Consider the following 25,242-nt stretch of genomic DNA (forward strand, 5'->3'; position numbering starts at 1 on the left):
AATAAATGAACAAATAGTCAAACCAAGGCAAAGCCACAAATTCCTGTTACTGCAACAGCCTATTCATTCCTCGCAGGAATGAATGTGTGAGAGTCATGCCAGCCTGCATCAGTGTGCCGCAGTAAGGAGTCAGTCATGCAGGAACAAAGGCCTATGATGTTAGGATATCTCAAGAAACACAGTTGTGTATTGTAGGCTAGTCCAGGCTAGTAGACCAAGTAGTGTTAGTGAAACGGACATTGCCTTTTTGCAGCTCATTTAAAGAAGTTAAGATTTCATGAATAGAAATAAACAAAGCATTTTAACAAAAGGCTTGTTTCCATAATCCCAGTGTTGGTTGCTGAGTTTGCCCAGCCTTCCTAGCGTTTGTACTAATTTGACCTAATGATTGTGAAAATCTGCTGTTGTATAATCGCTATTTGAAAAGAAGGAGTCCAGAGGAATGGTGTACAAGAGCACAGTTAAAGTATAGACCCACGCTATGCACATCCTGTTACCAAACAGCAAGGTAATAACATGAAATGTGAATGTGTGAGGTGCAATGTGTGTTTTGAGCTTTAGTAAGGTTTCTTTTATGTATGTAGGTGCCCTTGTATTTGGGGCATAGATATTTAGGATTGAGAGTTCATCTTGGTGGATTTTTCCTTTGATGAATATGAAGTGTCCTTCCTTATCTTTTTTGATGACTTTTAGTTGAAAATTGATTTTATCTGATATTAGAATGGCTACTCCAGCTTGCTTCTTCTGACCATTTGCTTGGAAAGTTGTTTTCCAGCCTTTCACTCTGAGGTAGTGTCTGTCTTTGTCTCTGAGGTGTGTTTCCTGTAGGCAGCAGAATGCAGGGTCCTCGTTGGGTATCCAGTTTGTTAATCTATGACTTTTTATTGGGGAGTTGAGGCCATTGATGTTGAGAGATATTAAGGATTAGTGATTATTGCTTCCTGTTATCTTCATATTTGGATATGAGGTTATGTTTGTGTGCTTTTCTAATCTTTGTTTTGTTGCCAAGACGATTAGTTTCTTGCTTCTTCTAGGGTATAGCTTGCCTCCTTATGTTGGGCTTTACCATTTATTATCCTTTGTAGTGCTGGATTTGTAGAAAGATATTGTGTAAATTTGTTTTTGTCATGGAATATCTTGGTTTCTCCATCTATGTTAATTGAGAGTTTTGCAGGATACAGTAACCTGGGCTGGCATTTGTGTTCTCTTAGGTCTGTATGACATCTGTCCAGGATCTTCTGGCTTTCATAGTCTCTGGCGAAAAGTCTGGTGTGATTCTAATAGGTCTGCCTTTATATGTTACTTGACCTTTTTCCCTTACTGCTTTTAATATTCTTTCTTTATTTTGTGCGTTTGGTGTTTTGAGTTCATGTCAATCTAATTCAACTCAGTTTAAACAAAAAAGAATTACCAATATCTACCTTGTGTGTGGGGGGAGGCATAATTCATTAGGAAATGTTATCTTTAGAGAATTTACAACCTGATACATCAGTAAGATGCATAAAGTAACCACTTGTGATAAAATGTGATGAATTTGATTATGGAGCTGAGCATGGCACACCAGTAGTACAGGGAAGGATGAGGAGTTGTGTGTCTTGGAGAGTGTATCCAAATTCATCTACATGGGCTGGGGAGGGTGGGAGTGGGGAGAAAAAGATAGCTCCCCATAAATACTCCCACAATCAAAAGCATAGAGAAAAGAATGGGGTATCATGATGCTCCTGGGAGGTGGAGAGATATTTGATTGGTTGGCTCTCTGAGGACAGTTGACTACAGTTTTATCACAAGGTCACCCTGCATTTCCAAAGTTTGTGAGATGATTGTTGACACTGCAAACAGAATATATTGATATGAAGAAATCCACTAAATAGAAAGGCCATCTATGAAGGCTTAAACAATTTTAAGCTTGGAAATTTAAGGCCCAAGTTAGAATCATGGCTGTGAGGAGAAGAGCAACACTGTTAGCGTGGTTCCCAGAAGTAGCTCTCAGTTCCTGATTTAGTTACTCTTGTGCTGCTGTGAAAAGACACCATGACCAAGGCAACTTATACAAGAAAGCATTTAAGTTGGCAGTAGCCCGGAAGGCGTGGCACTGAAGTTGGTGCTGAGAGCCAATAAAGAAGTAGAAAGGAGAATGAGGCTGGGCCTAGTGTAGGCTGTGGTGTGGCCACAGTGTCATATCTCTGCCAACAAGGCCACACTCTCTAATCCTTCCTATAGAATTCTACCAACTAGGAAACAGACACTCAAGTATATGGGCCTATGGGGTCCATTCTCATTCAAATCACCATAACTCCTTTGTGCCCCACAACTCTTGAAAGAAAACACATTTCCACCAATAACAGCAATGCTTCCCAAAAGAAGAACTTCTTCAGGAGGGTGTGGAGATCTTCCCCAAATGATGCTGGCAGAAAAACCCTTTTGAGTATGAGGGATCTCCATTCTGAAGGCCTAGAATTGTGAGGAAATGAGGCTAAATTTTGAGTGATCTTGACCGCTACACTCACCTTGTTCTTCAAGACAGGTTCGTTGGTTATGTGTGTTCGTTCTGTTCCTTTTACTCAGGAAGGACTTGGATTAAACTAGATTCTCAGCTTTTACCAACTTTGGTTATGACAGGTGACTACTCTAAATTTCAGTCCAGGGCAGTCTGATTAGAAATCAGAGACACAGTGATCTAGGGGAACTTGATCAATCCAGAAGCATGCATTAATAATTAAAAAAAAAGAAATGGCTAAAGATGATGAATCGTTTTTTGTTAAAGATGGCAAATCAGTACTCTGATTTGCTACCGGCTAGGGAGGCTTCCCCAGTATCATCAAGAAGAATGAAGGCCCTCAGCTGCTTTGCTAAAATACTATGAAAAGGAAATCAATCATGTGCCTTTTGTTTTAATGGCTATGTATTTATAAAGTCAGTAGAAGCCAAGCATTTTGCTTGGTGTCCTGGATTAAAACATACTTTTACAGGCATTGATCTTACTCTCTAGAAATTTGTATTTTGTATGAATTCAAACGAATAAAACGAGTTCCAGGGCAGGGTATTAGGTGGTCAGGTAGAGGCATGTATAAGGTATCATGAGAATGACTTCTCCCTGTTGGTGAAACAGCGGCTGTTTCTGCAAAGGGCGTGGTGGAAAACCTGCCAACCGGGAAGAGAGAACTTTTCTAGAAGAAGTGAAGTCAAGGCCAAAACATGGTGACAATAAAGTTCAGAGGGGATGAAAGAGTCCCTGTGGCCAGGGCTAACAGGGACAGAATAGTTGTGAAAAGCTGACACTCTTCTAAGAAGCACACATAGCATCTCACACTATTAGGAGCCTCAGGGGGAGAGAGAGAGGTTCCATGAGCTTGGTAATATGAAAGCAAAAGTTTGAGAATGATTGTAAAGGATTTGATTGAGGATCATGGTCAAGGGAGCATAGCGCGAACTGGTTACAGACTACTTTGGGAGAGCCAGGACCACATCTTCATTCCCCTTGCCCTTGCTTGTACATACACCTTCTGTATTCTACCACCTTTAGTGGTTAAGCAATTTTAAAGGTCCAGTGTGCAAAATGGCTATATTGGGGCCCAGTACTCCCTAGCATGGAGAGTCCAGGATAGGGTTATATACCCACCTACCTGTAAAGTCAGTAAGTGCCTAGGGTCTTCTTTATTGTAACAGAATTAATCGTTGAGACCAGAACGGTTCTTACCTCCTTGGTTTTGACTTTTGATTTTGCCCGAGCGAGCTTGCTCTTCTGACTAGAGCCGTCTCCTCATCTCGCTGGAGGCCTCCTGGAAGCTGCTCTCCTGATGGCAACTCACTGTCATTTTTTGGCCCAAATCCATGGCGCTCTCAATCATTCTTCAGAGCCAGAGTTGTCATCTAGAGGGGTGTGACGCTTGCATAAATGAGTTATGAGTCCTCATGATTTCGAGTGGATTACCAAACACCTTCCAAGCAGAAGCAGCATCTGCTAGCTCCAAGGTGTGAAAAGGATATTATGCATATGTATGCAGAGACGCATGCCCCGCAGCAACCGATTCAGAAGTGCAGGCTCACCCCAGCCTGTGCGAGGAGCCTTGAGAGCTGCTCTTTGAAAAGAAAGTGCTTTGACATTCCTTCTTTCCCCTCTTCTCTCTGCAGCCCTCGGTTTCCTGTTTTATGACCTGATGGATAGAATTAGAAAAAGCTTTGAGTGTCCATGTTATTGATGTCTACATACAACATTTCTTGTCTCTAGGCAGGTAACGCTCATGAACTATTACAGAAAGAAAACAAAGATGGTGACAAAGCGAGGCAGCCAGATGACTGTGACGTAGACCTTCCCATCTGAGCTGAGCTATCCTGATGATGATTATGCTCGGTGTGCATATCTGTTATTTTTATATTCACGCATTACACATAAATGTCATTTAGCTCTAAAACTAGGGAAATTTGCTCATTTGTGACTACATGGATGAACCTTTACTTATGTCAAGGGAAATGAGTCAGAAATAATAAAATACAGTATGATTGCACTTATATGAACAATCTAAACATTTCAAACAGAGGATAGAATGCTGGTTACTCATGTCTGGAAGAAGGGGCAAGGGCAATATTGAGGAGGAGGAGGAGAAGGAGGAGGGGGACGGGGAGGGGGAGGAGGGGATAACACTTGAAATATAAAAAAATTAAAATAACCAATAAAATAAAATAAAGAAAAAATGATGGACACCTTTTATACAACATGGACAAAACGGTTACTTATCATGTATTGAGTGTTTGACATTTGCTGAGAGGATGGTTCCAATGTTCTTGCTTACAAGAGCATCTAGAAGGTAACTGTCAGTGAGGAGATAGATGTGCTGATTGTCCTCTCTTCGCTAACAGTTCACTGTGTGGAGTTGCCTCTCCCCATCCATGGGTTCAGAGCTCTTGGTTCATTCAAACCAACTGAATATATGGGGGAAACATGCTTCTCTGCTGAACATGTAGACTATGGCATCTACTCTCCAATCGATGAATGTAAATAACAGTTTAGACCGAAGGCACAGAGTTTTATGTATTATAAGTAACCTATACATGGTTTACCATATACTGAAGGTTATACACAGATAAGTTCTAATCAAATTTAGGGAACTGAAATCCACAGAATGAGGTATACTGTAGGTGCTGCTGAAATCAAACCACAGTAGACACGAAGGAACAACTTCACATCTATATTAGGTAATGCTGTCTATTATGAATATAACCATACTTCTCTTGGTCATCCCTTTAAATAAAATGAAATTCAGCAGAACTGTCATTTAAAAATAAAACAAAATTCAATATAACTGTCATTTTCAAATAAAATTTAATGGTACTTAAGAATAATACATGTAAATACCTTACGATAAAAAAATAACCACAGACTATGACGTTTATTGTTATTTTAGGTAGACTTAGATCAGTGGTTCTGAACTTTCTTAATGCTGTGACCCTTTAATATAATTTCTCATATTATAGTGACCTTACTTGTTACCTACCCGCTCTGAAAATTACCTACTGTACTTGTAAATTAGGAACAATTATGATCTACTGAGTAAGATTTTCTGAGAACAAGATATAATAATTTAGTCTATTATATATATATACATATACATTATAATGTATATCCAAGTATTGTGTTTGCATATATATTTTAACAGTATCTTGCAAAGAGCAGAATACTCAACCATCTAAAGTTTCTGTCCACCCTGGCTCCCCTTTGATTTGCAATTTTTTATTTTTAACCAATCACTCATTGGTTTGTTTTTGGATAAATCTCTTCTTACCTATAAAATGATGCTGAGCTAATTGATTTGTACTAGTCGGCATGAGCAGCCGTGAAAAATTTTCTACTCTCAGCACTAGAGATGAAGAAAAGATTTGTTCTGTACATGCTCAGGGTCGGTAGGAGAGCAAGAGTGGTGAGTGTGACCCAGTTGTTAGTGGACAAGTAACATTTTGATAAGCAAAGAAGTGTTGGGAGAATAAGGAAAGACAGAAAAAGTGATTTGGATAACCTGATTTATGCCAAGAGAACAGGTAGACTCCTAACCTATTTGAAAATTCCAAGGAAGACAACTCAGGCAGCATGGACCTGTCTCTTGTGGACTGTGCCCCTCTTTACTCCCATTATACACTCCCGGGTTCCCATAAAACTGTACTCTACAGGAAAGCAAGGGGTATCTGTTGTTTTTGCAAGATGTATTGTATTGTCAAGTGTTGAACTTTGGGCAAATAAATAAGGATTTGATCTGAGTCCATGGAAATAACCAGAAAATAACCTAGAAATATTTTGGTAATAGAAATGTCTCTGGAATACATCTGAAGGTGCCCCAGAGTGTTTTTATAAATGCTGAGTATGTTTTAAGCTTGTATATAACTTTTCCCTGTGTGTTGTACAGCTGTGAGTGTGGGAGGACAAACCTCCAGGGATCTGGGCATATGTTCTAACCCTGAGAAAATCTGTGAGAGAACCCCAAAGGACACACTGTATTCCTCTGTCAGCCAAGAAAAGAAAATCCTGCCAGGAACACTCCTTGGTCAGTGAGCGAGTGTGTACTGGGAATAGAGCTGTAAAACCTTATTGGTTAGTATGCCTTGATATACGAGTTGAAATTCTGGTTTCAACCTTTGATCTTACAGTCACTACACTATCATGGCTTTCTGGACTTCACTTCCTGCCACACAACATTAGCCAAGAGCATATGCCAAGATAAAGGGTCTGGCCAGCTTCACATCCCCGTTATGTCAGCATTTCCTATGATGCTGTAGCTGAAAGTATTCTCAGAATTCCCTAGATCATTGTTCTTATTTTATAGGAGGGAAGGTGGGGTGCAGATGTAGATTGACAGCATTTGTCTAAGGCTGCTGTGTTAGTGGAAGCTGAGGCAAGCTTGTAGCCAGCGCTCCGAGGCCAGCCGTAGACTTTTAACACTCATACAGAAGAGTCCACTTAAAAGCCTGATGAGAAGTTGCATGTTCCGATGTGGGAGATGAGATAGGAGGCAAATTCATCAAATGAATAAACACGTGAGCTTTTCAAACTCTCTGAGAAGGAGAAGATTCCAGCCCCTCATGCAAAACACTGTTACTCAAGGTTTTTGGCTAAATAATAACAGTATGGCTATTGCTGGAGCACGTGTGATAATGACAGTATGGATGAATATGTGTGTCTGCTTCCTGGATTTCACATTATCATTTATTCAAAGCACAACTGAAACAAGCATGAAGCAATCCTGCCACCCACACAAACTCTCCCTGTTTTGTTGATGGCAGTTTCTGAGGCTTAAGCAGGTTTCCCTTTTAAGTAAGTACCACAGCTGATGCCTCCCAACCCACTCTCCTGCTAAATTCAGAGCTCAGCTTATGTTAGCAGAATCAGCAAACATAACAAGGTGGCAGCTTCACAGAGAGGGGCTTTCTCACCAACTACTCTCCAAGTGGCCTCACTGCTTAGTCATGAGCTTGCTCTGTGAGTGAGGCACACCAGGATGGCCTCATCCTGGAGCCATCCCAGATCCTTGATTAAGGATCGCTTGGAGGAAAGGCTCAAAACCTCTTCCAAACTCAAGAGTGCACGTTTTCATCCTTAATATTGGTCCATATTTTTGTCTTTAAAATAATCAAGTATATTTATTCATTAAAAATTCAACAGATGGTAAATATAAGGCTGATGTCTTCTTTTTTTCCATCCAAAAGCTATCATAAATAATCATATGCTTCTAAAACACAGACCTAAATCAGGGGGACTAAGCAGTATATGTTCTAATTTTAAAATATCTCAGATGGTATATGTATGTATGTATGTATGTGTTTATGTTATTTGTGAAAAATCAGGGAACTGGTGTCTGTTACCTCAGAGTAAATATATGGATAAATTCGATGCATAGACAATCCAGTCCTGTGTACCTTATAATTAGGAAATGACTTGGAACATTAGAGCAGAACTGAGAGATCCCAGAGTCTTTCAAGTCTGATCCAATGAATTGTGGTATGAGCACACGTGAGTGTGTGCGTGTGTGTGTGTGTGTGTGTGTGTGTGTGTGTGTGCGTGCATGCATACATATGTATGTGTGGTATGTATGTGTGTGTTTGTGTGTGTGTGCGCATGTGTATATGTACGTGTGAGTGTCTGTGTGTATAGGCAATCATGTTATCCTCATTGGGCCTATTGCTCATATATTGACTAGGATGTTGGATAAGTCTGTCTCTATCCCTTCCTCCCTCCCTGATGTCACAAATATAGACCCTGTACAACCTTTCTGTGGGAACTGGGTATTGAACACAGCCTCCCCCACCCCTTGCTTCTCTAGAAGGCACTTTACCCCCGGAGCTATATCTTCAGGGTCTGAGCCATCCATTTTGATCTAAGGTATCTCTGGTTAGATGAGCTGATTAAACATTAATTCAATTAGTTCTCACTATGCTATCTTTAAGATTTTTTTGCACTTTTTCCCGTAAGATTCATCTTCCTTTCATTTCAGTATGTCTATTTCTAAGTCTGTACTTGTCTATTCCAGTAGTGTGGTTAGAGCAAGGTGGTCCACCCCAGCCTCCAAAGCTCATCCCACGGGACGAGACAGAGTTTGGAGACTGCTGTTTAGTTTGACTGTTGAATGTATTTGGGACCCTATACCTCTTGTACAATATTCAACAAAAGCCTGTTTGCGCCTCATTAAAATTAGATTGGCCACTATTTTCTTTATAGAAATTATGCTCCTATTTATTAAAGCTAATTATGCAATGTGCCATTTTTCTTTTCTGTTTGTATTCATGAATGCCTGGTCTCAATGGGAACATCTAGGTGAAGATCGATAATCGGTCTCTTATTAGAGCAGGGGGAAGCATCCATTGGTACACTGCATTCAGCTGGGTGTAAGAGGGCTTATTATTAAAGTAGCAGCAGGCATTCAAAGCCCACGCTTGCTGGCAGTGCTGGACACACAGGATTAAATAATCAGCCATCAGGCCCTGTCTCATAAATGTTTTTCTTTGACTTTTGGCAGGATCTTCAACCTGAGCAGATGCCAGTTGACATGGGAACTCTGAGGCCAGCAATTTAAGGATTTTCACATTTGCCTGCAGTGGTAAGATTTAAAGATATAATAACAAAACACAGAAAACGTTATACGGCTCTGGATTTTTGTACTAGATGCAAAACGAAATGCTTTAGGTAAACAAGTTTCTATCTATACATTTTTCCTGTAAGTTATCTTACCAAAACGAAAGAAAATATCAGAGAAACCCCATGATTAATCCTTAAACATCAAATATAGATAGTATGGTTAGGCTGGATTAAAGGAAAGAAATTGAGTAATAGCTGTAGTTCCTTAAGTTATACAATTGGACCAAGAAGGGAACATGGTTTTCACCTCCTACAATGAGCTGTTTCTACAGAGATGAAATATTAGTTGTTAGAACACAAAGTCCGTGTCAGTGGGAGAAAAGAGGAAGTGGCTGTTTTCAGTTCTGTAGGGGGCAGTAACAGCCTTAGCATGAGTCTTGAAACTGGGTTGTGAGGGAATGGGTTCTGTAGTTAATTAAGTGATTGCATAACAAGAAGACTTTCTGGCACTGGTGGTGTGGCCTCCACACTGGACACTTGCTGCCGGTAGAGCCACATCTGTGTGCTGGGACTTCAAAACATTGCCATAATGTTGAAGATGCCGGCCGATGAACTCGCATCGTGTTATTGAACGATGGGTTTAAAAATAGAAATCTTTCACTCCCCTGCATGTGTGTTTACATGCATGTGCACACACATACATACACACTCTTAGATCCGATGCCAAGGAATAAATGCTGAAACTATCAGCAACCAAATATTTACAACTTTTTTTGAAGGAATCACAGTGTCTGTATACATTCTAATACAGATAGGCATCGCACCAGGGAGTGGTTAACACACTTCAAGTGCAATCACATCGTCTGACGTTAGTGAATTCGTGGGGTTTTGAGTTGTTGGGGTTAATAGAATAAATTGAGAAACAATGCCTGATTCTTCACTTCAACTTGAGACATCTATCTCCGTAGTGTGTGGCTATCCTCAGCACATCTGGTTCTCTGAAGAGTACTGTCCTAAAATAGATCCTGGATTCTTCCGAGTCCTTATTTTAATGAAGCCTAACAGCATGTCCATGGTACACTGACCAGACTATGACTCTCTGCCATTTCGTTGGATGTTCTTATATAACAGGCATGGTTTTGTATTTGTAAATTTGAAAACCATGAATTGGGTGTATTTAGCATTTCAGTATGTTCTTCTCAAATTGTCTGCTTCTTTACTTAGTTACATTTAAAAAGTTAACTTTTGCTTTAATGCTTGTGTTCTTAAAAACTGCTTATGAACAATGAATCAAATGACAGTGAAAATGCTGGAAGCTAGAAGATGTGTTGTATAGATTGATACCAGGACTAGCAATACAGTGTCACACAATATTGTTTTTACATCTAGTTAGTTGTTAGTTGTGTTAGTTAGTTAGTTAGTTAGTTAGTCACTGTGTATTATGTGTTGGACCTTATGAGAAAAGTAAATAAACAGCTTCTTGGAGTCAGTTCTTCCTTTCCATCATGTGGGATCCAGTGGGATCAGTTACACCGTGTTTGATGAAATGTGCCTTTTCCCCCTGGGCTACCTCGCTTGCTTCCATCATAATATCTTGCATCTGATAGTCATGGGGTCCTTTTGAGTTTTTTTAAGTTGCCTTTCATATTTCATTCAATGCCTTAGCTGTGCTTCCTAGAACTATCACCAAACCTTTGTTTTTCCCATGCTTGAGTCATAGTTTCCTTATCTAGATGTAGAGTTTAAGTAAACTTTTTAATAGGGGTGTCATTACACTGCAGATAATATTTAATATATTCCTGTACACTTATCTTCCATCAAAAATATACCCTCAGTAAATGTAAAGTCTAACTTGAAGCTCTGTAGATTCAGAATGACTGTTTTTACTGAACGGAGGTTCACTTAAGAGAGATGGACTTTGGGTCTGGTTGATTTCAGTCCACGATGTTTTTTATTCACAGTTCTATATAATAAAGTTTGAATTAAACACACATATTTATAGACAATACATTAAATCCTAGAAGAGCCAGCAATTAACCTCAACATGCTTTCTAGAATTTCAAAGGGCAAGAAAGGGCAAACAGTAGAATGAGGGTAGCATGGAGAAACACATACATATGGACACCACACACACACACACACACACACACACACACACACACACACACACACAGAATATGCTATTGGCCTTAATGAAATTATAAGCCTCTATGAAAGTACTTTACGGCTGACTTTCGAACCACAGAGTCACATGAACTCTGGGCTGTTATTTTTCTTATTAAGAAAGAGGAGCTTTAAAAGATGTTCCAAATATTATGCTAAAGATTTGCATTAGGATATGGGGAGGTTTCTCTGAATGTAGCCCAGAGCTTCTGTCTTGTAGAGAATCAAGGGCAACACCTTCCCGTTCCATATCTGTGATATAAGGACACTGTTAACAAGACAGACTCGTTTGAGAAAGGCTGTCTAGGAGCTGAGGAAAGTAATGAAGAATCCGACCTTTGAATCTGCAGGCCTCTACCCAAGCCCTCAAACATTATCTGACTTAGCTGAAGAGGTTTTTACTTCCTTACTTCTGCATATTCCTTCAATGTTGAGATTTAGATCTTAGTCTACAAAACTATGATTGATATTAATTTTACTTTTTTGAAAAATTTCCTGAAAAAAAATACACAAGAAACACATTGTAGAGATTAACATTATCACATGGGGTTTAGCCATGGAAACTTCGCTTGTCATTAAAGACACTTGGTCAGACTGACCTGTGGTAGAATTGCACCTTCTTCAGGCTGGGCTGCCGTTTTGTGGTCAGCAAATGCTTGCAGTTCCTCTGAGTTCAAATACTCTTGACATTCCTCCTTGAATTATGATTACAACAAAAGCTAATCACTCTATCTGTCCCTGAATTATTTGTGAACTGTCCCTAGTGTTCAATGCACTGATTTCGATTTCAGGGTTCTAGAATTACAGCTAAGAAGAGAACATGGGAGACTTTGGGGAAAATGTTTTCTGTGCAATCCCTGTCAGGAACTGGAGAGACAAGGGTCCCAAGGGTTGACATTTCAGGAGAAGAGGGCTTTCTCAGACCCACATCTCCCTTAATTCCTTTCAGATGTGGACCATTGTACAAAGCCAGTCTTCAGTTGTCTTCCTGCTTCCCATCGTCCCCACCCCATCAGTCTCCTTTCTTGTCTCCTTCACAGCTCAGAAAGTGCTCTGCCTGTTTACATTTGAGAGCTTTTTTTTTTTTAAAGCTATTGACCCACAGCCCTCTGCTCCCATAAATTCTCCTTCAAGTGTTTGCTCCGTAGGACAAACAACACCCCCACCAAGCCCTGAGTTTACTCTCGGACTCCATTTCATTATAGACGCTGAAGATAATCAATATGAATTGGGGGGCTGATGTTGGGTCAAAAAACACAATTTGCCTAAGCACACTATACTGTTTGTCTCTGCAAAGAATTGTTGGCCATATATCCTTAAGCAATAAAGTTGTAATTGTTAGAAAACGTACCTAAATGATAAACAGGAAATCTCAATAATTGAGCAAGGCATGGAATATTTTCTAGACTTCCTCGTTCATATCCTAATGTCAGAAGCAATCAAGGTCTATGAATAATGGATGAGGTTAAGCACAAATGGTCCAGATTTTAATCCAGTGTGCTAGAAAAGAACGTTAACATAATGGATATGGGTCAGAAAAATAGGCTGACATAGGAAATACCAACCAGTAATATCATCCATTTCCATTTGGAGAAATTAAACTTGTACATTTTCCCAGGGTTCTCCATTGTAAATATGTTTACCTATGTGTATTACCATCCTCCAGAATGGTAGCCTTCCCCATCTGTAACCCCTAAACACATGAAAGCCTCTTTTTGCTTTCATAACTATTCAAATCTACCTGTATTGATAAGAATCTCTTCTCATAACACAACTTACTAATCTTTTCATAAATTCTGTCTAGACCCCATTCTGCCCCACGGCAATAACTACTTTGGCTTACACAACTCTGAAGCTAATCTATAGGAACAGCCAGTGAGAATTGTATGAATGATGTGTAAGGAAATGTTGTCGTGCAGTACTGTACCCAAATTTCCGTGTGACTGTAGCTAACCCAATTAGCCAGAAAATTGATGCCATGATTACCATCGTCATGGCCAATCATAGTACTAAGAACTTGGTGAGTCAAGTTTCTTGGAATTTGGCTGATGTAGTACTTTTTATTCATAGTGTTTCCAACTCAACTTACATTTTTCTTCCCAATAATCAGCTTTTCTTAATACAAAGTCAAAGTAGAGGTGAGACGAAGTCAGGGAGGATGAGATGGGAAGCTCTCTGGCACCCTCAGGAGCAGGCTCATGAGTGAAGGAAGACAAGGTAGTAGATACTAGAAACAGTTGTTCTCTAAAGCCTCAGCTATTTTCTTTGGCATATCAAAGAAAGTCCAGAAAATAATAAGTTTTTCTGTTCCAAGAATCCATAGTTATTTTGCAGCTGATCGGAATGGCCAGAGAAAGAACCAGGAAGCAACTGTATTCCAAAGGCCCCAGCTATAACTTGGATTTTTTTATTGATCTAATAAAGTCAAGAATGAAGATTCTTTTTCTTTTGCTTATTCTCCTTCTCTTCCTCCTCCCCTCTTCCTCCTCCTTCTCCTCCCTTCTTCTTCCTCTCCTCTTTCTCTTCCTCCCCTCCCCTCCTTCTCCTCCTCACCCTTTGCATCTGAAAGGATGACATAAAAGCAAGGTGACCAATGGAAAATTCTTCAGGTTGAGACCCTCTGATCAAAAGCAAAATCTGTATACTGAAGGATATTACTAAATTAAGAGAGATGGGGAGAAAGGCTTTTTAATAATATCTGTTGTCTTATCAGCCATCTGAAAGATTCTAGTTAAATTTATAAAGCTGCCTTATAAAAATATGTTACTAGAAAACATTTTATATGAGCTTTATGGTTTATTTGTTTGGTTGAAAATGCAATGGTCAAGGCAAGATAAGAAAAATACTCTATTTAACCATACTGTGCCATCCAGAAATACTTTCTTAGACTCCTTATAAGATGGTATGAACTTTTCTTTTAGAATCTACGTATTTCTAATGCATGTGAAAGAGGGAGAGGACAAGAGAGAATGTGCTTAAGAAAGTAATAAAAAGACCATATTAAAAGTAAAAATTTTAGAGATTACCAAAAAGGGTCAGATAAACCCAATATGTATTTTCTACAAAGATAAAGCAGTAACTTTAGAGTTGTTCACAGGTGGGTTTCGATTTGTAGGGCTATTATAACACTCAGTGAGCTACGTTGCCACACTATCAAGAAATTACTGGGGAAACCATCGTGACTTTAAACTCTTCTCAAATCCCTATTTTGCCAAAAGGAGGTCTCAGAGGAAAACAATATGTTAGGCCATATGAAAGTCATGTTTAGCTATCTGTTTTATCTTTCTACAGTCTTTCATAGATCTACTTTTGTTGTCTCACTCACTAAACAAATGTTTTTTGGCCATCAACCAGGCTTTGCAAATTATTGCTTTATACACTGGGAAGGCTGAGTAAATCATGTAGGTAAAATCTTGTGGGAGAAAAGGTGAATGATAGACAAGGTAAGTATATCTAAAACCTACATGGCATATTCTTGTTATTTTTCTTACGTGTCTGATATATGTGTATGAATAAATGGGAAGGATAAAGGATGGAGAAGGAGGTGGTGAGATCATGGGAAGGAAGTTGACCTTTACACAGAGTGTAAAGCCTGTCTACATAGCTATCTCCTAAAAGAGGAAAGGAAAACTTGAAGGACAGGAGGGTCCAAAGCAGACAGATATCCAGCAAAGCTTGTAGCAGGCATGGAGAATAGACAGCCCAAAGGCTCTGAGGAGGAGAGCCGAGCATATTTAAAGACAGAACAAAACATCATCATCATCATCATCATCATCATCATCATCATCATCATCAACAACAACAACAACAACAACAACAACAACAATAACTTAGTGCAATTCAGGATCAATCAGTTTAAGAGGGAAAATTCTGAGACCTAAATGACTCATTGGCCAAGGCCCTCACCTCAAGGGTTGGACTGTCAATATATGAACTGGAAGAGCAGACACAAATTATTCAGACTTTAGCAGAACAAGCATGGTTTGGGCAGAGATTACAACAGTTGGATATGGTACCATGGGGGCTGCTTCTGTAGCTTTCGTAAGAAGCAGTGAGTAGAAGTCTGTGTCTAGGTGGAAAACCTGATCTTGAAAAGGATAGTGAAGGACTTATCTTTAGAAACAGGGCAGGTAAAAGTTGGTGGGTATTCAGATAATGATAGTACAAGTTCTGTCTTCATTATCTGTCATGGATCTGACTGACACATTAGGCTTCCCTAGCCTGAGTACAGTTGATAGGGGTCAAGGAACTTCAATGACATCAGAGGGAGGATGGAAGCCTATACTGGGAGAATTATATGGTAGGGACACACATATGATGAAGTCTAGATTCTGAATGAAAGCTACAGTTAAACGGCTAAGGTGATTGTGATCAGAATTAAAGGAATTCTGATAGTAAAGTGAAGTTTTTTAAAGTTGAGATTTTGCAGGGCTTCAGTTATTGATTAGCTTGAAATGCAAATGTCACTGTGAAAGCAAATGGCCTAAAAAAAGGACAGTAAACCATAAAAAAAAGAGGCCAGACACCAAAAAACCGGGATATCATAAGGAGGGTACATTGAATATGAAAATGAGCAAAATTTGAATTGAAATGGCATCACAGAGAATGCACAGGACCCTATACTATTACAATGAGGACAAGAATACTACATGTGCCAAGCAACCTGTGGGGTAGTATAGCCTGATCCTATGAGAGCAACTGCTGATGTTTTCTTTTCTTTCTTTTTTTTTTTTTTTTTTTTTTCGGAGCTGGGGACCGAACCCAGGGCCTTGCGCTTGCAACTGCTGATGTTTTGTTGTTGAAGGAGAGGAAGTGTCAGGGTCCAGTAATAACTGACCAAGAGGGAATGTAACATGCAATTAGGCTACTTGATAAGAGAAGTCCAGAGAAGCTAACACTTTCTCCTGTAAGAGCTTCAGTGGAATTGATCCTCATAAAATCAGGTTTCTGCTAGTGCAGAGAGGTCAAAATGAAGTTTCTAGAGGGTGTGAGAGTGAAGAGATTTAGGGTTAACTGTTCTGAACCCCAGAGGATTCTGCCAAAGGTTTTCAGGTCTGAGGGCTAGGACGGAACCAAAAGTGAATGAAACTTTGATGCAGGGAAAGAAGAGAGAAGGCCTAGGTTAAAATGATAACCCACCCATAAAAGCCCACGATACACATCCAGCCCAGAGCAAATAAATAGATGGTTGCGGTGAAACTGTGATGCAGAGGGGAAATGAGGGGGTTTCCTATTCCACTCAGGAGTGATGACTCAAAAGTTTTTAAGAACATGAAAAATTTTGAGGTGAGCATTTGCTTATTGGGGAGACTCTTGTCCTACTGAAGAGCAGTTTGACTTGAATACACAAATGCTCTCTTGATTTGAGGCCAACTGCGGTCTTCTGCTCTGTGCTCTCACACTGAGCAAGCTGCCTCCTGTGATGATCATCATTATAGAGGACAGTGGTTCCTTCTCCGCAGGCCATTTTAGTCAACAATAGCAGTAGAAACACTGCCATGATGGTCACATCTGGCTCATCACAAATAGATATAACAGCACAGATTCTTGCTGCACTTCTTAACGTTCTCTCTTGACCTTTGCTCCAGCTCCATTCTACTAACTCATTGACACTAATGTATCCCCTTCCCTCTTTATCCTCTACCCATTTCACTCCTTGCCACAGAGAGTGATTAACTGTGCACAGACTACCTTCTTCACTTCTAACTTGAAGTAGTTCCCTGGCTTGTTCTGTGCATCTTCTTATCTTAGATGTTTCAAGGCTTCACTCATCTTTGGCATGGATCCCCACACAAGGTGAGAGATGTGTTCCTCAGCTGCTGTGAGGGCTCTTCTCTCTGACTGTCTGTGCTTGCACACCTGAGCTGAGAAACGCAGCCTTGCCATAAATAGCTCGTGCGTCTTCTGCCTTCCACTTGAGACAAAAACAATATTGCTTTAGAAGAGATGGTCATTCTGTATAGGTATTGGGGATACTACCTTCAGTCAGTCAGTTTATGAGACTGAAATATGAGTTCTAATTCAATATAAAGTCTCAAACCCATTGCATACGGAAAGCAAAACAGTTTTCTATTTTGCCTTTAAGGCATCTATTGAGTTCTCTAATGAGTTCTCTAAAGCTAAAAAAAATTAAAATTAAATAAATAAATAAAATTAAAAAGAATCAGTATCACAATTAGTGACCCTGGCCATTTGGGTTGGTATGAATCCTACAGTAGCTGTCTGCCCTCTTCTCTTTCAGTGCAGAGGCTCTGCTGGGATCTTGACGTGTAGCACTTCTGGGAATAAACACCCTGTGTCAATGAAGAGTTCATAGTGTCGATGAATGAGCTAACGTTGAGTTTACTCACTACACCTGCTCTCCTGGATTATTTTCTGACCCCAATCTAAGACAGGATCCAATCCTGTTACATTTCTGAATGTCTCTCTGTATGAATGCCTACCCCCGCTCTGTCTGAAATAGTGTTCTATAGAGGTAAGGGTGTGGGTGTGACGTCTAAACATTCTGACTTTGTTGCCTACACAGTGCTGTGCAAGCTGCAGAGTGCTGCATGGCTCTCTGTTTCTTATACGGTTGCTGAGTTTTACTACCCTGACACAAGGATGTGGAGCCTTGTAACCAGTGAGCATTCAGTAACTGCAATTTAGTGCTTCTCATCATCCATTCCTTGACTGTTTGCTTCTGTTTATAACATGACTTCACAGCTTGGTGTTTCTTTCTGGCCACCTTTACTGTACCATCTTCTTATTTAAGGATTTGCTGTCTCACAGTCATTCAGCCTTCACTGTGCACTGTGCTAGTTTCCTGACTGGGATGCAGAGGTGTTGGGTGCCCTTCTTGGATGTGGAGGAGCTTAAGGAAAGGTGGTGATGACATGGATGGCCGATCTAAGTAAATTCTTCCGGGGCTGTTGTGAAAGATGAGATGGCGGGAAACTTTCATAGGTCGAATGTTTACCAATGTCTAGGTACATGGGACTGGCAAGAAACAAAGAGGCACCTAATTTTGTGTGCTTTCCAGAATCTGTTGATCACCTACATTTTAACAAAATGAAATTCGTTTGTTTGCATATAATTATAAACATGTCATTCCTTGCTGTATGATTTTATTAATCTGCCTTCCACAGCACAGAGACAGAAACAGATGTTTAAGAAAATTAAAAATTGGGGTTGGGGATATAGCTTAGTGGTAGAGCCCTGGGTTCAGTCCTTAGCTCTGAAAAAAAAAAAGGAAATAACAAGAAAATTAAAAATTGAGAATAAGGGGTTGGGGATTTAGCTCAGTGGTAGAGCGCTTGCCTAGGAAGCGCAAGGCCCTGGGTTCGGTCCCCAGCTCCGGGAAAAAAGAAAAAAAAAAAAAAAAAAAAAAAAAAAGAACTTGAACAAAAATTGAGAATAAAGAAAATGGCTGATAAATAGTAAGCCTAAAAGAGGCCATTTGTTTGTTTTTGCTTATTTCCTTTGAAAACCAAAAGACAAGTGATTTGAAAGGAACACCTTTCTGCTCTCTCCACTCCTTTCTTGTCCCACATTCCTCCCTTCCTCCCTCTCCCTCCCCCTCCCTCCCTCCTCACATTGTGTATTGCTATTTTCCTCAGGTATCAGTACATTAAAAGTCAGACTTACTAATCGCCATCTTTAAGTGATGAAATGTGTACCATTGAATGCCAAGTGGTGGAGACAATCGAAACAGATAAGTTTCCAAGCTCAGTTTCCTGACTGGTCCTGTCTTTTTAAAACAACTATGTATTCAGTGTCATTAGAGAAGCAGAGAGCACACACTGGTGGCTGTGGCTGTGGGGTCCATCCTTCCACACTTCATCAGAGCCTCATCTGCAGTGGACAGGCAGCATTGTTTATCTGGAGCTGGAAGAAACTTGACTGAGGATGTGGTGAATGTCCATATTAAATCACGCGCCCCTCCCCCTCTTAATTAAATTCATTTAAATCTAATTTCATACTTTTACTTGAGTAAAACATCTGACTCCAGCTGTCGGATGCACTTTCTGCATTCCTGTTCTCCTATAATCGTACCTGCAAAAGATTTATAGCTGCAAGAGACATTCTGGAAGTCTTCAGAGCATTTTTGGCATATGTTTCATGGATGGGTGGTAACATGAGCAATTAACATCCTGAAATGTTGTTCCTGTCTCTGGAATATATTAAACGGGATAAGTTATTTTTATTAACTTGAACTTTAAACAAATAATCCTCTTAAAGAAGACATTATCATCAAAATAACTCAAATGAGACAGAAGGCCGATCCTCAAAGGAAATTGGTGGGATGAAGAGAGAAAGACCACTAAACAAAAAGTGCTTTAAAAGCTGACCTTCTGTAAAATTACGAAAGGCAAGCATAGTTCATGTGCCTTCTGTTGACTCTAAGTCACAATAAGGTGTGTGATGCTGAGTCACAGGTAACGTGTGTGTGTAGTGATAAGAGTTAATTAATACTAAGTCCAAGGAAATGAGAGTGCTCTGTTTGGGCTTGACTTTCAGTCATCGTTGTGTTTATGCAGTCCTGAAGGTTGACTTGAATCAGGAGTCACGTGTATACAGTGCTCGGAGCTGATGCTCCGTCATGGTCAATGTGTATTTTGGGCTTCAATGAGATATGGCCAATGTGTGTGTAGTGTTAGTGGTTTACTCGCAGTCAAGAGTCATCCCTCGTTACAGAGTTTACGCTTGGGAATGCCGGGGGCTGATTCTAAGTTAAGGAAAATATGTACACAGGCTTTGGTGTTGATCTGAGTCATAGAAAATGTACACAGGGGGCCTAGGGTTGACTCTGAATCATAAGAAATATATGTGCAGTGTTTGTGATGGACTCTGAGTCGATGGCAATGTGTATGCAGTGTTGAGAATTGGCTCTGAGTCCAGGGCATTGTCTGTAGAGGGCCCGGGGTTGACTCTAAGTCAGAACAGTGTGTGCAGTCATTGGGGTTGACAGAGTGAAGGGCGCTATATGTGTTCACTCTTTGGGATAGATGCTGAGTCAAGAACAATGTGTGTGCAGGATGTAGGGTTAAGGCCAGGTCAAGGGCAGTATATGCACAGTCCTGCTGCACACCTCATAGGATGCTGGTGAGTCCCTCTTCTACTTAGGGAACATTTCAAATCAATGTTCAGTGATAGAACACTGCAAGGACAGAAAGCCTTCTTCGCACGGCCTCTTTATAGACCCAAGATGGGAGTTCTCACAGGTGTGTGTATTATAACCATTTTATGGCTTTAAAACTTAGAATGCAGACTTTCTCCATTGATAAATGCCTCCTGTCAGGCATTCTTAACCAGGAAAAGGACTGCTAGTAAATAGCTTTTCTCGTTAGAACTCTGTGAACGCTTACAATTGTTCTCTATCTGCCTCCTTGCTTCCTTAGTCAAAGCATAGCTAATAACATACTTGACAACCCACCTGGGACCTTGTCTAATGAAATCCCAAGTCCTCATCAAAGAAACGTATACAGCAATTAGACCTTTCAATGGCGTCCTAAAGAAAAACAGCAACTACAAATTCACAGAATAAAAGAATCAATTTTTTTCCTCAAGTGAAAAATTGTACTTCATGTTTTAGATACCTTATAGTCTGTCTTGATGTGTAGGAAATATTCACCATTGCAGTAACAAATTAAAGTATGGATTTTTTCTTCAGACTTAGGGGGCCCAGTAAGCAAACTTTAATTTTATTCTTTCACAGTCTTGTTTTTCCAGGACAAGCAAGTGTGTGTGTGTGTGTGTGTGTGTGTGTGTGTGTGTGTGTGTGTGTGTGTGTGTGTGTGTGTGTGTATGCACCGGGGTTTAAAAGCATCTAAAACTACTAGAGTTTGCTGCTTCTGTTTCCAAGTGTTCTTGCTGTGAGCACTAAATAAAGTTAAAACAACTCCGCCTAGTCTTTTAAAGCATGCCAACACTGTCTGTCCTTAATTCACAAACAAATAACACATTTCTCCATTTCCAATACACCAATCTCAAAAGATGACTTTATGTGTCAGAGAATTTTGCAACTTTACAAAATTTTGAACAACAGTAAAAAACAAAGCCCCAAACAATAAAAGGCTAGAAAGGAAACACGTGAAACAGGATATACACAATTAGCAAATCGTTTGTTTGCTCAGTGTATCTGTTTGGCCATATGGTTGACTAGCAAAGTCCACTGACAACATCCCATGGGTAAAAGAGCATTCAGTGATCCTTTGCCAATGCCTCTCACTTCTGTAGCACATTAAGAAAGCTGTATCTACCTTGCATATGTTAAAAAATTATAATAAAAACAATGATACCAAATGGTCCATATATTCTAAGTGAAGGAAGGAAGATTATTCTGAAAAAGGAAAAAATGCATCTCAGAGTGATTTCTATTGCTTCTACAGATTTAAAGATCAAGATACAATGGATTTTATTTGAATAAGGCTTTGCTCTCTCAAACCTTGGTCAAATTACCATATATGCATTGATGATTCTTTGAAACATACATAAAGAATAAATGCCCAATCGTTGGTCTACTGATTTATGTATTGGCTAACTTATTCATTCTTAATAGTAGTTGTGTGACTACTGCTTAGTACAGACCAAGTGGTACAACAAAGCCAGGGAACCCTGAAGGGAAAATCACCCCCAGAGCCTACTGACAGGACGAGACACCAATATACCTGAACAGGAAGTACAAATCAGGTCTTGAGCATCCATGTTTGACTGGGAAGCTAATGGATTCCTCCGGGTCTCCTGTGAAAAAAGAGTTAGTTCTTGGTTGTGGTTTAGTATCATCTGACACCTTAGCATGGCTCTACTGTGGTTTCATGCTATTTTTATCTTCTGGAATTGAGAATGTCACTGGACTTGAATAGAGAGGGACTTTTCTTTATGTTTTCACAGAGTATGAGGACAGTCTAGGGTTAGGAAAGGATTCTTTTTTTCAGTGCATGATCTGGTCCCTGGTCTGCTTCCAGCCCAATAAACACCTGTTCTTACTTCTAATCCTTCCTTGCTGGAGAATTTTGTGTGTTTATTAAGTATCTGCAGGTATTTTATAGTAAACAGGAGGGGAAAGCCTGTGAAAGACTTGTTAGAGACACTGTGTGAGCTAATACATTCATGTTTTATCCGTTTGTAACATGTCTTGTAAGCCATCTTTACTTTTTCTTTCTTCCTTTTTTTTTTTTTTTTTTTTAGTTTCTAAAACATATACACTCAGCTTTTTTTATTGTTTTTCTGCATTGCTGGGGACTGTGATCCCTCAATGCGAGAGTTATAACAATCATTTTGTTCCATTTTGTGAGGCCTTGCTGTCAAACAGTACCCATTTGATCAGAACCTGCCAGGTTCTTTACATGGAGAAAAACACCATAGGATTAGATCTGATAATCAGTACCCTGCATGAAGGTATTTGGATTAACTCAACAACAAAAAATGTGGAGTACGTGAAGATATTAAATAATAACATTTAAGTAGGGAGGGATAAGACATACAGGCCATTGGTGGTAAAAATGTTTTCTTCTTTAGAGTTGCTTGTTAAAACCATGGAAACAGAAGAAAATATTTGAAGATAGACTTTGATCTTTTACTAGCATTTACTTTGTTATATAAAATCACATCCCTGCTGTGTTCTTCCTAAAGAGAACAGAAACGCAAACTATGTCTTTCCACACAAACACAATGTCAACTATTCCCCCAAGTGGGGCCCAAGGCTAGCAAGGACTAGCTTTGGCTGTGGCCTCTAATCTTAAGAACGACTGTGACTCCTTCTCCTCACCCTTGTGATAAGAACTCTAAATATGTATAGTTTCTCCATGCCAGTTTCAAGTCATAAATCTGAAGAGAAGATTTTTCTCTTAAAAGACATAATCACTGTTTCTATAATAGCATATAAATGGTAGAAATCACACACTTCTTTATATGTGTTAAACTATTGTAAAAAGGAATTAATAAGTCAGATATCAAACACAATTTCAAATACCAGCAGGGTGTAATAATACCTATTTGCATTTTCTTTGTGATAGTGTGGAGAGATGATTTATTTTCCATGACAGTATTGTTCACGGAACCACTGATGTGTGGAGAAAAGAGAAGGCTGTGGAGAGCAGTATCGTCCAATATTTGTGTTTCAAGTTTCAAATCCCAGGGGGTATTGGTTGATACAATAAGCACTTGTTTGAGAAACACACTATATTCACATGTATACACCATGTAGTCTATGGGGTCTGGAGACCTCTGTACACATGAAGAGCAGCAGCATGGGAGACAGTGTGCTTTGAGGTGTTCTGGCCTAGCATTTCTCAGGCTTCTTACATTCGTTTCTGTCGCATTCATAACATCCTATGAAACTGTGCTCATGAAAAACATGCCAAAATCCAAGGATAAGTGTATTTGAAAGAATGAGAGAAAGAAGCCCATAAACAAGGTTGGAAGATATAGCATGAGGACATCTGTTCAGTTCCACCTGTACTCTGCTAAATATACAATCTTAGAGATAACCTTGTGAGCTTGCTAGGAGGTAGGAATAGTGTGACCTTCCCTAATTTAAAGATGGCTGCTGAACCCAAATTCTAGAAGATTTGGTGTTTTCTAGGCCTGTACCACAAAGTACTTCCCTTCATAGGGTGTATCATCATCATTAGTACTGTGGCTCTTCTAAATAATTAGGGTCTCATCACGTATGTAATTATCATCTAAAGATAACGTGACTTCTTCCCTCATCTGTTTTCTTTATATTTCCCTCTCCTGTCCTATTTCTCTTTACATCTTTCTATTCACTGTTTTGAATGAGTGGAGAAAATGGTTACTCTATCATGATTTTATTGGAAATGCTTTCGACTTTCCCCCTTAATATATAGTTTGTTATAGATTTGTCACACGTAGCCTTTACTATGTTGAGATATAGTCTCTTTCCTCCTAGTATCTTTGAGGATTTTGTCATGAAAGGACGTTGGGTTTTGTCAATAGCCTTTTCGTCATGTGCTGAGATGAACATTTATGTGATGTATTGCATGTATTGATTTTTATGTGTTGAACCTCCCCTATATCTCTAGAATGAAGACAACTTGATCATGGTGGATGGTCTTTTCAATGCATTCTTAATTCAGTTTACACCCATTTTAATGAGATTTTTTTAATCTACATCCATTAAGGGAGATTTTCTGTAATTATTATGATCTCTTTATATGGTTTTGATATCAGACATCTTAAGCCATATAGTTGTGATCAGTTGCTTTTTATTGTTGCGGTAATGATTATGATGAAAAGCAACTGGAAGGGAAGGGTCTATTTGGTATTCCAATCAAAGTTCTTATAGAAGAAAGTCAAGCCAGGAATGCAAGGTGTAGGGCAGGGACATGGAGACAGGAGCTGAGGCAAAGACTGGAGGAATACTGCTTAAAACCTGTTCCCCAGATGCAGATTCAGCTACTTTTCTTATACAAAGCATGACCCCCTGTCCCAGAGTTGTGTTGCCCACATCAATCATAAATCAAAAAAATGTCCCACAGATGTGCCCACAGACCAATCTGATAGAGACATTTTCCTAGCTGAAGCTCCCTCTTCCCAGATGACCATGGTTCTATCCTAATCAGCACAGTGATGCCACTTTCTGTTTAAGGAATAGTTTCAAAAGCACCAGTGTCTGTTCTTCTTAAGAAATCTACTGTGATCCCACCTATGTCTAGATATTTTTTAAAAAATAGAACTAAAAGAAAATACCACCTTAATCTCATTACTTGTTATAGATCTAAATTGTTTATCTCATCTTGGTTTAATTTTTGTAATGTATCTAGAAATTCATCCATTTCTTTGAGAATTTTTTTAATTTAATGAACTATACCAATGATATTTTGAGTTTTCAGATAGGTTCTAATGATTTTATGAATTTCATTGGCATATATTATAATGTCTCCATTTTGCCTCTAACTTTATTAATTTGCCTCTTCTCATTCTTTAGATGAGGTTATTTGGGGATTTGCTGACTTTTTCTTTTCAAAAAAAAATCAATGCTGTTTCATTCATTCTTTGTGGGGTCCTATTTTTATTTC

At 39.4% G+C, this 25,242-nt stretch overlaps 1 long non-coding RNA gene across 1 annotated transcript in view; it reads left to right on the top strand.

The window, feature by feature from the left end:
• LOC116901897 overlaps positions 1–25,242 on the top strand; it is a 380,164-nt gene that overhangs the window by 189,952 nt on the left and 164,970 nt on the right. The window contains exon 3 of the long non-coding RNA XR_004388029.1: positions 9,000–9,080. This is a non-coding gene — a long non-coding RNA (uncharacterized LOC116901897). The remainder of the gene's footprint in view (positions 1–8,999; positions 9,081–25,242) is intronic.

Source organism: Rattus rattus, chromosome 5 (genome assembly GCF_011064425.1).
Source record: "Rattus rattus isolate New Zealand chromosome 5, Rrattus_CSIRO_v1, whole genome shotgun sequence".
Taxonomy (NCBI): domain Eukaryota; kingdom Metazoa; phylum Chordata; class Mammalia; order Rodentia; family Muridae; genus Rattus; species Rattus rattus.